We start from the raw sequence: 13,781 nt of genomic DNA on the forward strand, positions 1-13,781 counted from the left end.
TTCCTTTTTCAACATAGCCCTCTATGGGCTTCCAAATATCACTTTGCCAATTCCACAAGAACTGTCTTAGCGAAAGACTTCTTCAGGGGAAAGCTGTACCTCTGTGAGATGATTTCACAGAACACAAAGAAGTTTCTCACAAAGCTTCTTTCTCTTTGTTATCGGAGGATATTTCCTTTGTCCCTATAGTCTTCTAAGGGATCCGAAATATCTGTTCTCAGATTCCACAGAAATTAGGCTAGCAAAGAGATACACCAAATAAAGATGTAACTCTGTGTGATGAATTAAGAGAACACTAAGCTGTTTCTCAGAAAGCTACTTTCCAGATTTCATCTGAGGATATTTCCTTTTTCACCATAGCCCTCTATGGGCTTCCAAATATCACTTTGCCAATTCCAAAAGAACTGTCTTAGCGAAAGACTTCTTCAGGGGATAGCTGTAACTCTGTGAGATGATTTCACAGAAAACAAAGAAGTTTCTCAGAAAGCTTCTTTCTCTTTGTTATCGGAGGATATTTCCTTTGGCCCTACAGTCTTCAAAGGGATCCGAAATATCTGTTCTCAGATTCCACAGAAATAAGGCTAGCAAAAGATCCACGAAATACAAATGTAACTCTGTGAGATGAATTAACAGAACACTAAGCAGTTTCTCAGAAAGCTACTTTCCAGATTTCATCTGAGGATATTTCCTTTTTCACCATAGCCCTCTATGGGCTTCCAAATATCACTTTGCCAATTCCACAAGAACTGTCTTAGCGAAAGGCTTCTTGAGGGGAAAGCTGTAACTCTGTGAGATGATTTCACAGAACACAAAGAAGTTTCTAAGAAAGCTTCTTTCTCTTTGTTATCGGAAGATATTTCCTTTGGCCCTATAGTCTTCTAAGGGATCCGAAATATCTGTTCTCAGATTCCACAGAATTAAGGCTAGCAAAGAGATCCACGAAATACAGATGTAACTCTGTGAGATGAATTAACAGAACACTAAGCAGTTTCTCAGAAAGCTTCTTTCCAGATTTCATCTGAGGATATTTCCTTTTTCACCATAGCCCTCTATGGGCTTCCAAATATCACTTTGCCAATTCCACAAGAACTGTCTTAGCGAAAGGCTTCTTGAGTGGAAAGCTGTAACTCTGTGAGGTGATTTCACGGAACACAAAGAAGTTTCTGAGAAAGCTTCGTTCTCTTTGTGATCGGAGGATATTTCCTTTGGCCCTCTAGTCTTCTAAGGGATCCGAAATATCTGTTCTCAGATTCCACAGAAATTAGGCTAGCAAAGAGATACACCAAATAAAGATGTAACTCTGTGAGATGAATTAAGAGAACACTAAGCAGTTTCTCAGAAAGCTACTTTCCAGATTTCATCTGAGGATATTTCCTTTTTCACCATAGCCCTCTATGGGCTTCCAAATATCACTTTGCCAATTCCAAAAGAACTGTCTTAGCGAAAGACTTCTTCAGGGGATAGCTGTAACTCTGTGAGATGATTTCACAGAAAACAAAGAAGTTTCTCAGAAAGCTTCTTTCTCTTTGTTATCGGAGGATATTTCCTTTGGCCCTACAGTCTTCAAAGGGATCCGAAATATCTGTTCTCAGTTTCCACAGAAATAAGGCCAGCAAAAGATCCACGAAATACAAATGTAACTCTGTGAGATGAATTAACAGAACACTAAGCAGTTTCTCAGAAAGCTACTTTCCAGATTTCATCTGAGGATATTTCCTTTTTCACCATAGCCCTCTATGGGCTTCCAAATATCACTTTGCCAATTCCACAAGAACTGTCTTAGCGAAAGGCTTCTTGAGGGGAAAGCTGTAACTCTGTGAGATGATTTCACAGAACACAAAGAAGTTTCTAAGAAAGCTTCTTTCTCTTTGTTATCGGAAGATATTTCCTTTGGCCCTATAGTCTTCTAAGGGATCCGAAATATCTGTTCTCAGATTCCACAGAATTAAGGCTAGCAAAGAGATCCACGAAATACAGATGTAACTCTGTGAGATGAATTAACAGAACACTAAGCAGTTTCTCAGAAAGCTTCTTTCCAGATTTCATCTGAGGATATTTCCTTTTTCACCATAGCCCTCTATGGGCTTCCAAATATCACTTTGCCAATTCCACAAGAACTGTCTTAGCGAAAGGCTTCTTGAGTGGAAAGCTGTAACTCTGTGAGGTGATTTCACGGAACACAAAGAAGTTTCTGAGAAAGCTTCGTTCTCTTTGTGATCGGAGGATATTTCCTTTGGCCCTCTAGTCTTCTAAGGGATCCGAAATATCTGTTCTCAGATTCCACAGAAATAAGGCTAGCAAAGAGATCCACGAAATACTGATGTAACTCTGTGAGATGAATTAACAGAACTAAGCAGTTTCTCAGAAAGCTACTTTCCAGATTTCATCTGAGGATATTTCCTTTTTCACCATAGCCGTCTATGGGCTTCCAAATATCACTTTGCCAATTCCACAAGAACTGTCTTAGCGAAAGGCTTCTTGAGGGGAAAGCTGTAACTCTGTGAGATGATTTCACAGAGCACAAAGAAGTTTCTCAGAAAGATCCTTTCTCTTTGTTATCGGAAGATATTTTCTTTGGCCCTATATTCTTCTAAGGGATCCGAAATATCTGTTCTCAGATTCCACAGAAAAAAGGCTAGCAAAGAGATCCACGAAATACAGAGGTAACTCTGTGAGATGAATTAACAGAACACTAAGCAGTTTCTCAGAAAGATACTTTCCAGATTTCATCTGAGGATATTTCCTTTTTCACCATAGCCCTGTATGGGCTTCCAAATATTACTTTGCCAATTCCACAAGAACTGTCTTAGCTAAAGGCTTCTTGAGGGGAAAGCTGTAACTCTGTGAGATGATTTCACAGAACACAAAGAAGTTTCTCAGAAAGCTTCTTTCTCTTTGTTATCGGAGGATATTTCCTTTGGCCCTATAGTCTTCTAAGAGATCCGAAATATCTGTTCTCAGATTCCACAGAAATAACGCTAGCAAAGAGATACACCAAATACAGATGTAACTCTGTGAGATGAATTAACAGAACACTAAGCAGTTTCTCAGAAAGCTTCTTTCCAGATTTCATCTGAGGATATTTCCTGTTTCAACATAGCCCTCTATGGGCTTCCAAATATCACTTTGCCAATTCCACAAGAACTGTCTTAGCGAAAGACTTCTTCAGGGGAAAGCTGTACCTCTGTGAGATGATTTCACAGAACACAAAGAAGTTTCTCACAAAGCTTCTTTCTCTTTGTTATCGGAGGATATTTCCTTTGGCCCTATAGTCTTCTAAGGGATCCGAAATATCTGTTCTCAGATTCCACAGAATTAAGGCTAGCAAAGAGATCCACGAAATACAGATGTAACTCTGTGAGATGAATTAACAGAACACTAAGCAGTTTCTCAGAAAGCTTCTTTCCAGATTTCATCTGAGGATATTTCCTTTTTCACCATAGCCCTCTATGGGCTTCCAAATATCACTTTGCCAATTCCACAAGAACTGTCTTAGCGAAAGGCTTCTTGAGTGGAAAGCTGTAACTCTGTGAGGTGATTTCACGGAACACAAAGAAGTTTCTGAGAAAGCTTCGTTCTCTTTGTGATCGGAGGATATTTCCTTTGGCCCTCTAGTCTTCTAAGGGATCCGAAATATCTGTTCTCAGATTCCACAGAAATTAGGCTAGCAAAGAGATACACCAAATAAAGATGTAACTCTGTGAGATGAATTAAGAGAACACTAAGCAGTTTCTCAGAAAGCTACTTTCCAGATTTCATCTGAGGATATTTCCTTTTTCACCATAGCCCTCTATGGGCTTCCAAATATCACTTTGCCAATTCCAAAAGAACTGTCTTAGCGAAAGACTTCTTCAGGGGATAGCTGTAACTCTGTGAGATGATTTCACAGAAAACAAAGAAGTTTCTCAGAAAGCTTCTTTCTCTTTGTTATCGGAGGATATTTCCTTTGGCCCTACAGTCTTCAAAGGGATCCGAAATATCTGTTCTCAGATTCCACAGAAATAAGGCCAGCAAAAGATCCACGAAATACAAATGTAACTCTGTGAGATGAATTAACAGAACACTAAGCAGTTTCTCAGAAAGCTACTTTCCAGATTTCATCTGAGGATATTTCCTTTTTCACCATAGCCCTCTATGGGCTTCCAAATATCACTTTGCCAATTCCACAAGAACTGTCTTAGCGAAAGGCTTCTTGAGGGGAAAGCTGTAACTCTGTGAGATGATTTCACAGAACACAAAGAAGTTTCTAAGAAAGCTTCTTTCTCTTTGTTATCGGAAGATATTTCCTTTGGCCCTATAGTCTTCTAAGGGATCCGAAATATCTGTTCTCAGATTCCACAGAATTAAGGCTAGCAAAGAGATCCACGAAATACAGATGTAACTCTGTGAGATGAATTAACAGAACACTAAGCAGTTTCTCAGAAAGCTTCTTTCCAGATTTCATCTGAGGATATTTCCTTTTTCACCATAGCCCTCTATGGGCTTCCAAATATCACTTTGCCAATTCCACAAGAACTGTCTTAGCGAAAGGCTTCTTGAGTGGAAAGCTGTAACTCTGTGAGGTGATTTCACGGAACACAAAGAAGTTTCTGAGAAAGCTTCGTTCTCTTTGTGATCGGAGGATATTTCCTTTGGCCCTCTAGTCTTCTAAGGGATCCGAAATATCTGTTCTCAGATTCCACAGAAATAAGGCTAGCAAAGAGATCCACGAAATACTGATGTAACTCTGTGAGATGAATTAACAGAACTAAGCAGTTTCTCAGAAAGCTACTTTCCAGATTTCATCTGAGTATATTTCCTTTTTCACCATAGCCGTCTATGGGCTTCCAAATATCACTTTGCCAATTCCACAAGAACTGTCTTAGCGAAAGGCTTCTTGAGGGGAAAGCTGTAACTCTGTGAGATGATTTCACAGAGCACAAAGAAGTTTCTCAGAAAGATCCTTTCTCTTTGTTATCGGAAGATATTTTCTTTGGCCCTATATTCTTCTAAGGGATCCGAAATATCTGTTCTCAGATTCCACAGAAAAAAGGCTAGCAAAGAGATCCACGAAATACAGAGGTAACTCTGTGAGATGAATTAACAGAACACTAAGCAGTTTCTCAGAAAGATACTTTCCAGATTTCATCTGAGGATATTTCCTTTTTCACCATAGCCCTGTATGGGCTTCCAAATATTACTTTGCCAATTCCACAAGAACTGTCTTAGCTAAAGGCTTCTTGAGGGGAAAGCTGTAACTCTGTGAGATGATTTCACAGAACACAAAGAAGTTTCTCAGAAAGCTTCTTTCTCTTTGTTATCGGAGGATATTTCCTTTGGCCCTATAGTCTTCTAAGAGATCCGAAATATCTGTTCTCAGATTCCACAGAAATAACGCTAGCAAAGAGATACACCAAATACAGATGTAACTCTGTGAGATGAATTAACAGAACACTAAGCAGTTTCTCAGAAAGCTTCTTTCCAGATTTCATCTGAGGATATTTCCTGTTTCAACATAGCCCTCTATGGGCTTCCAAATATCACTTTGCCAATTCCACAAGAACTGTCGTAGCGAAAGACTTCTTCAGGGGAAAGCTGTACCTCTGTGAGATGATTTCACAGAACACAAAGAAGTTTCTCACAAAGCTTCTTTCTCTTTGTTATCGGAGGATATTTCCTTGGGCCCTATAGTCTTCTAAGGGATCCGAAATATCTGTTCTCAGATTCCACAGAAATTAGGCTAGCAAAGAGATACACCAAATACAGATGTAACTCTGTGAGATGAATTAAGAGAACACTAAGCAGTTTCTCAGAAAGCTACTTTCCAGATTTCATCTGAGGATATTTCCTTTTTCACCATAGCCCTCTATGGGCTTCCAAATATCACTTTGCCAATTCCAAAAGAACTGTCTTAGCGAAAGACTTCTTCAGGGGATAGCTGTAACTCTGTGAGATGATTTCACAGAAAACAAAGAAGTTTCTCAGAAAGCTTCTTTCTCTTTGTTATCGGAGGATATTTCCTTTGGCCCTACAGTCTTCAAAGGGATCCGAAATATCTGTTCTCAGATTCCACAGAAATAAGGCTAGCAAAAGATCCACGAAATACAAGTGTAACTCTGTGAGATGAATTAACAGAACACTAAGCAGTTTCTCAGAAAGCTACTTTCCAGATTTCATCTGAGGATATTTCCTTTTTCACCATAGCCCTCTATGGGCTTCCAAATATCACTTTGCCAATTCCACAAGAACTGTCTTAGCGAAAGGCTTCTTGAGGGGAAAGCTGTAACTCTGTGAGATGATTTCACAGAACACAAAGAAGTTTCTAAGAAAGCTTCTTTCTCTTTGTTATCGGAAGATATTTCCTTTGGCCCTATAGTCTTCTAAGGGATCCGAAATATCTGTTCTCAGATTCCACAGAAATAAGGCTAGCAAAGAGATCCACGAAATACAGATGTAACTCTGTGAGATGAATTAACAGAACACTAAGCAGTTTCTCAGAAAGCTTCTTTCCAGATTTCATCTGAGGATATTTCCTTTTTCACCATAGCCCTCTATGGGCTTCCAAATATCACTTTGCCAATTCCACAAGAACTGTCTTAGCGAAAGGCTTCTTGAGTGGAAAGCTGTAACTCTGTGAGGTGATTTCACGGAACACAAAGAAGTTTCTGAGAAAGCTTCGTTCTCTTTGTGATCGGAGGATATTTCCTTTGGCCCTCTAGTCTTCTAAGGGATCCGAAATATCTGTTCTCAGATTCCACAGAAATAAGGCTAGCAAAGAGATCCACGAAATACTGATGTAACTCTGTGAGATGAATTAACAGAACACTAAGCAGTTTCTCAGAAAGCTTCTTTCCAGATTTCATCTGAGGATATTTCCTTTTTCACCATAGCCCTCTATGGGCTTCCAAATATCACTTTGCCAATTCCAAAAGAACTGTCTTAGCGAAAGACTTCTTCAGGGGATAGCTGTATCTCTGTGAGATGATTTCACAGAGCACAAAGAAGTTTCTCAGAAAGCTTCTTTCTCTTTGTTATCGGAGGATTTTTCCTTGGGCCCTATAGTCTTCTAAGGGATCCGAAATCTCTGTTCTCAGATTCCACAGAAATAAGGCTAGCAAAGAGATACAACAAATACAGATGTAACTCTGTGAGATGAATTAACAGAACACTAAGCAGTTTCTCAGAAAGCTTCTTTCCAGATTTCATCTGAGGATATTTCCTTTTTCACCATAGCCCTCTATGGGCTTCCAAATATCACTTTGCCAATTCCACAAGAAGTGTCTTAGCGAAAGACTTCTTGAGGGGAAAGCTGTAATTCTGTGAGATGATTTCACAGAACACAAAGAAGTTTCTAAGAAAGCTTCTTTCTCTTTGTTATCGGAAGATATTTTCTTTGGCCCTATAGTCTTCTAAGGGATCCGAAATATCTGTTCTCAGATTCCACAGAAATAAGGCTAGCAAAGAGATCCACGAAATACAGATGTAACTCTGTGAGATAAATTAACAGAACACTAAGCAGTTTCTCAGAAAGATACTTTCCAGATTTCATCTGAGGATATTTCCTTTTTCACCCTAGCCCTGTATGGGCTTCCAAATATGACTTTGCCAATTCCACAAGAACTGTCTTAGCGAAAGGCTTCTTGAGGGGAAAGCTGTAACTCTGTGAGATGATTTCACAGAACACAAAGAAGTTTCTCAGAAACCTTCTTTCCCTTTGTTATCGGAGGATATTTCCTTTGGCCCTATAGTCTTCTAAGAGATCCGAAATATCTGTTCTCAGATTCCACAGAAATAACGCTAGCAAAGAGATACACCAAATACAGATGTAACTCTGTGAGATGAATTAACAGAACACTAAGCAGTTTCTCAGAAAGCTTCTTTCCAGATTTCATCTGAGGATATTTCCTGTTTCAACATAGCCCTCTATGGGCTTCCAAATATCACTTTGCCAATTCCACAAGAACTGTCTTAGCGAAAGACTTCTTCAGGGGAAAGCTGTACCTCTGTGAGATGATTTCACAGAACACAAAGAAGTTTCTCACAAAGCTTCTTTCTCTTTGTTATCGGAGTTTATTTCCTTTGGCCCTATAATCTTCAAAGGGTTCCGGAATATCTGTTCTCATATTCCACAGAAATAAGGCTAGCAATGAGATCCAAGAAATACAGATGTAACTCTGTGAGATGAATTAACAGAACACTAAGCAGTTTCTCAGAAAGCTACTTTCCAGATTTCATCTGGGGATATTTCCTTTTTCGCCATAGCCCTCTATGGGCTTCCAAATATCACTTTGCCAATTCCACAAGAACTGTCTTAGCGAAAGGCTTCTTGAGGGGAAAGCTGTAACTCTGTGAGATGATTTCACAGAACACAAACAAGTTTCTAAGAAAGCTTCTTTCTCTTTGTTATCGGAAGATATTTCCTTTGGCCCTATAGTCTTCTAAGAGATCCGAAATATCTGTTCTCAGATTCCACAGAAATAAGGCTAGCAAAGGGATACACCATATACAGATGTTACTCTGTGAGATGAATTAACAGAACACTAAGCAGTTTCTCAGAAAGCTTCTTTCCAGATTTCATCTGAGGATATTTCCTTTTTCACCATAGCCCTCTATGGGCTTGAAATATCACTTTGCAATTCCACAAGAACTGCCTTAGCGAAAGACTTCTTGAGGGGAAAGCTGTAACTCTGTGAGATGATTTCACAGAACACAAAGAAGTTTGTAAGAAAGCTTCTTTCTCTTTGTTATCAGAAGATATTTTCTTTGGCCCTATATTTTTCTAAGGGATCCGAAATATCTGTTCTCAGATTCCACAGAAATAAGGCTAGCAAAGAGATCCACGAAATACAGATGTAACTCTGTGAGATGAATTAACAGAACACTAAGCAGTTTCTCAGAAAGCTACTTTCCAGATTTCATCTGAGGATATTTCCTTTTTCACCATAGCCCTGTATGGGCTTCCAAATATTACTTTGCCAATTCCAAAAAAACTGTCTTAGCGAAAGGCTTCTTGAGGGGAAAGCTGTAACTCTGTGAGATGATTTCACAGAACACAAAGAAGTTTCTCAGAAAGCTTCTTTCTCTTTGTTATCGGAGGATATTTCCTTTGGCCCTATAGTCTTCTAAGAGATCCGAAATATCTGTTCTCAGATCCACAGAAATAACGCTAGCAAAGAGATACACCAAATACAGATGTAACTCTGTGAGGTGAATTAACAGAACACTAAGCAGTTTCTCAGAAAGCTTCTTTCCAGATTTCATCTGAGGATATTTCCTTTTTCAACATAGCCCTCTATGGGCTTCCAAATATCACTTTGCCAATTCCACAAGAACTGTCTTAGCGAAAGACTTCTTGAGGGGAAAGCTGTACCTCTGTGAGATGATTTCACAGAACACAAAGAAGTTTCTCAGAAAGCTTCTTTCTCTTTGTTATCGGAGGATATTTCATTGGGCCCTATAGTCTTCTAAGGGATCCGAAATATCTGTTCTCAGATTCCACAGAAATTAGGCTAGCAAAGAGATACACCAAATACAGATGTAACTCTGTGAGATGAATTAACAGAACACTAAGCAGTTTCTCAGAAAGCTACTTTCCAGATTTCATCTGAGGATATTTCCTTTTTCACCATAGCCCTCTATGGGCTTCCAAATATCACTTTGCCAATTCCAAAAGAACTGTCTTAGCGAAAGACTTCTTCAGGGGATAGCTGTAACTCTGTGAGATGATTTCACAGAAAACAAAGAAGTTTCTCAGAAAGCTTCTTTCTCTTTGTTATCGGAGGATATTTCCTTTGGCCCTACAGTCTTCAAAGGGATCCGAAATATCTGTTCTCAGATTCCACAGAAATAAGGGTAGCAAAAGATCCACGAAATAAAAATGTAACTCTGTAAGATGAATTAACAGAACACTAAGCAGTTTCTCAGAAAGCTACTTTCCAGATTTCATCTGAGGATATTTCCTTTTTCACCATAGCCCTCTATGGGCTTCCAAATATCACTTTGCCAATTCCACAAGAACTGTCTTAGCGAAAGGCTTCTTGAGGGGAAAGCTGTAACTCTGTGAGATGATTTCACAGAACACAAAGAAGTTTCTAAGAAAGCTTCTTTCTCTTTGTTATAGGAAGATATTTCCTTTGGCCCTATAGTCTTCTAAGGGATCCGAAATATCTGTTCTCAGATTAAACAGAAATAAGGCTAGCAAAGAGATCCACGAAATACAGATGTAACTCTGTGAGATGAATTAACAGAACACTAAGCAGTTTCTCAGAAAGCTTCTTTCCAGATTTCATCTGAGGATATTTCCTTTTTCACCATAGCCCTCTATGGGCTTCCAAATATCACTTTGCCAATTCCACAAGAACTGTCTTAGCGAAAGGCTTCTTGAGTGGAAAGCTGTAACTCTGTGAGGTGATTTCACAGAACACAAAGAAGTTTCTGAGAAAGCTTCGTTCTCTTTGTGATCGGAGGATATTTCCTTTGGCCCTCTAGTCTTCTAAGGGATCCGAAATATCTGTTCTCAGATTCCACAGAAATAAAGCTAGCAAAGAGATCCACGAAATACAGATGTAACTCTGTGAGACGAATTAACAGAACACTAAGCAGTTTCTCAGAAAGCTACTTTCCAGATTTCATCTGAGTATATTTCCTTTTTCACCATAGCCGTCTATGGGCTTCCAAATATCACTTTGCCAATTCCACAAGAACTGTCTTAGCGAAAGGCTTCTTGAGGGGAAAGCTGTAACTCTGTGAGATGATTTCACAGAGCACAAAGAAGTTTCTCAGAAAGCTTCTTTCTCTTTGTTATCGGAGGATTTTTCCTTGGGCCCTATAGTCTTCTAAAGGATCCGAAATCTCTGTTCTCAGATTCCACAGAAATAAGGCTAGCAAAGAGATACAACAAATACAGATGTAACTCGGTGAGATGAATTAACAGAACACTAAGCAGTTTCTCAGAAAGCTTCTTTCCAGATTTCATCTAAGGATAGTTCCTTTTTCACCATAGCCCTCTATGGGCTTCCAAATATCACTTTGCCAATTCCACAAGAAGTGTGTTAGCGAAAGACTTCTTGAGGGGAAAGCTGTAATTCTGTGAGATGATTTCACAGAACACAAAGAAGTTTGTAAGAAAGCTTCTTTCTCTTTGTTATCGGAAGATATTTTCTTTGGCCCTATAGTCTTCTAAGGGATCCGAAATATCTGTTCTCAGATTCCACAGAAATAAGGCTAGCAAAGAGATCCACGAAATACAGATGTAACTCTGTGAGATGAATTAACAGAACACTAAGCAGTTTCTCAGAAAGATACTTTCCAGATTTCATCTGAGGATATTTCCTTTTTCACCATAGAACTGTATGGGCTTCCAAATATTACTTTGCCAATTCCACAAGAACTGTCTTAGCGAAAGGCTTCTTGAGGGGAAAGCTTTAACTCTGTGAGATGATTTCACAGAACACAAAGAAGTTTCTCAGAAAGCTTCTTTCTCTTTGTTATCGGAGGATATTTCCTTTGGCCCTATAGTCTTCTAATAGATCCGAAATATCTGTTCTCAGATTCCACAGAAATAACGCTAGCAAACAGATACACCAAATACAGATGTAACTCTGTGAGATGAATTAACAGAACACTAAGCAGTTTCTCAGAAAGCTTCTTTCCAGATTTCATCTGAGGATATTTCCTGTTTCAACATAGCCCTCTATGGGCTTCCAAATATCACTTTGCCAATTCCACAAGAACTGTCTTAGAGAAAGACTTCTTCAGCGAAAAGCTGTACCTCTGTGAGATGATTTCACAGAACACAAAGAAGTTTCTCACAAAGCTTCTTTCTCTTTGTTATCGGAGTTTATTTCCTTTGGCCCTATAATCTTCAAAGGGTTCCGGAATATCTGTTCTCAGATTCCACAGAAATAAGGCTAGCAATGAGATCCACGAAATACAGATGTAACTCTGTGAGATGAATTAACAGAACACTAAGCAGTTTCTCAGAAAGCTACTTTCCAGATTTCATCTGAGGATATTTCCTTTTTCGCCATAGCCCTCTATGGGCTTCCAAATATCACTTTGCCAATTCCACAAGAACTGTCTTAGCGAAAGGCTTCTTGAGGGGAAAGCTGTAACTCTGTGAGATGATTTCACAGAACACAAAGAAGTTTCTAAGAAAGCTTCTTTCTCTTTGTTATCGGAAGATATTTCCTTTGGCCCTATAGTCTTCTAAGAGATCCGAAATATCTGTTCTCAGATTCCACAGAAATAAGGCTAGCAAAGAGATACACCATATACAGATGTTACTCTGTGAGATGAATTAACAGAACACTAACCAGTTTCTTAGAAAGCTTCTTTCCAGATTTCATCTGAGGATATTTCCTTTTTCACCATAGCCCTCTATGGGCTTGAAATATCACTTTGCAATTCCACAAGAACTGCCTTAGCGAAAGACTTCTTGAGGGGAAAGCTGTAACTCTGTGAGATGATTTCACAGAACACAAAGAAGTTTGTAAGAAAGCTTCTTTCTATTTGTTATCGGAAGATATTTTCTTTGGCCCTATATTCTTCTAAGGGATCCGAAATATCTGTTCTCAGATTCCACAGAAATAAGGCTAGCAAAGAGATCCACGAAATACAGATGTAACTCTGTGAGATGAATTAACAGAACACTAAGCAGTTTCTCAGAAAGCTACTTTCCAGATTTCATCTGAGGATATTTCCTTTTTCACCATAGCCCTGTATGGGCTTCCAAATATTACTTTGCCAATTCCACAAAAACTGTCTTAGCGAAAGGCTTCTTGAGGGGAAAGCTGTAACTCTGTGAGATGATTTCACAGAACACAAAGAAGTTTCTCAGAAAGCTTCTTTCTCTTTGTTATCGGAGGATATTTCCTTAGGCCCTATAGTCTTCTAAGAGATCCGAAATATCTGTTCTCAGATTCCACAGAAATAACGCTAGCAAAGAGATACACCAAATACAGATGTAACTCTGTGAGGTGAATTAACAGAACACTAAGCAGTTTCTCAGAAAGCTTCTTTCCAGATTTCATCTGAGGATATTTCCTTTTTCAACATAGCCCTCTATGGGCTTCCAAATATCACTTTGCCAATTCCACAAGAACTGTCTTAGCGAAAGTCTTCTTGAGGGTAAAGGTGTAACTCTGTGAGATGATTTCACAGAACACAAAGAAGTTTCTCAGAAAGCTTCTTTCTCTTTGTTATCGGAGGATATTTCCTTTGGCCCTATAGTCTTCTAAGAGATCCGAAATATCTGTTCTCAGATTCCACAGAAATAAGGCTAGCAAAGAGATACACCATATACAGATTTAACTCTGTGAGATGAATTAACAGAACACTAAGCAGTTTCTCAGAAAGCTTCTTTCCAGATTTCATCTGAGGATATTTCCTTTTTCACCATAGCCCTCTATGGGCTTCCAAATATAACTTTGCCAATTCCACAAGAACTGCCTCAGCGAAAGACTTCTTGAGGGGAAAGCTGTAACTCTGTGAGATGATTTCACAGAGCACAAAGAAGTTTCTCAGAAAGCTTCTCTCTCTTTGTAATCGGAGGATATTTCCTTTAGCCCTATAGTCTTCAAAGGGATCTGAAATATCTTTTCTCATATTCCACAGAAATAAGGCTAGCAAAATATTCACGAAATGCAAATGTAACTCTATGAGATGAATTAACAGAACACTAAGCAGTTTCTCAGAAAGCTTCTTTCCAGATTTCATCTGAGGATATTTCCTTTTTCACCATACCCCTCTATGGGCTTCCAAATATCACTTTGCCAATTCCACAAGAACTGTCTTAGCGAAAG

This window comes from Macaca nemestrina, chromosome 19 (assembly GCF_043159975.1).
Source record: "Macaca nemestrina isolate mMacNem1 chromosome 19, mMacNem.hap1, whole genome shotgun sequence".
Classification (NCBI taxonomy): domain Eukaryota; kingdom Metazoa; phylum Chordata; class Mammalia; order Primates; family Cercopithecidae; genus Macaca; species Macaca nemestrina.